Raw genomic sequence first — 1,055 nt, forward strand, 5'->3', positions numbered from 1 at the left:
TGGATCCAGGGGAGAACAGAGACCCCTATAAAATATGTGGGGATAGTTCATTGCTGCATTTCCTTCACCATGAAATGAGTTTCTTGGAAACAATGTAATGCAGAATACTGTAATGCTTAATAAGGCATTCTGTACATCCACTTATCATGTATTTTACAAGAAGCATTTCAAGTGGGAAAGGCAAATCCAAACCTACAGTAAATGTATATTTCAATGACAACAAACCGTAACAGAAGTAGTTCAATGTAATCAAAGGGACCAATTCCCTGGTTCCCCAGGGAATGGTACCATACCCAGAACTCATTGTTGATCTCTGTTAAATATTGGGCACTCACCAGTGGCTGTAGCCAGACCAAATTTGGTAAGTAAAAGCCTCTGTTGCTGAGTCTGTGAATAACCTTCACCCCCCCTTACCACTGGAAAGAGTCAAGAATGCCTTTCAATTTAATCAGATTAGAGAACATATTCTAGAAAACCAAGAACCAATTCAAAAAAAATCATCCTTAACGATTGTTTCTCCAGAATCATTTCTGATACCAAAATCTGTATCAGTTAAGGTTCAACCAGAGAAAACAATCAGTAGCTGATATATAAAGAGGGATTTATTGGAAGGAACTGGCTTCAATTGTGGGAATTAGCTAAGCAAGCCCAAAATCCACAGGGTAGGCCATTAAGAAGGGCAGGTGCTAATACTGCAGCTAAAGCTGCCATCCACAGGAAGAATTTCTTTTTCCAGGAAACCTTAGTTCTGTTCCCAAGGACTTTCAACTGATTGGAGCAGGCCTACCCAAGTCATCAAGGATAATCTTTGCTTAAAAGTCAACTGATTGTACATATTAATTACATCTACAAAATACTTTCACAGCAATACCCAGAATAGTGTTTGAATAACTATAATCTAGCCAAGTTGACACTTTATATAAAACTGACCATTAATCGTACTACTGGGGATAATGCCAAGCAATCAGCATTAAAAGTCCTTCAGTGATTCCGATGCTCCTTCAGGTTTAAGAACCACTGGTTTAGAGACCAAATCAACAGAGAAGAACAAATGT

This window comes from Rhinolophus hipposideros (assembly GCF_964194185.1).
Source record: "Rhinolophus hipposideros genome assembly, chromosome: 4".
Taxonomy (NCBI): Eukaryota; Metazoa; Chordata; class Mammalia; order Chiroptera; family Rhinolophidae; genus Rhinolophus; species Rhinolophus hipposideros.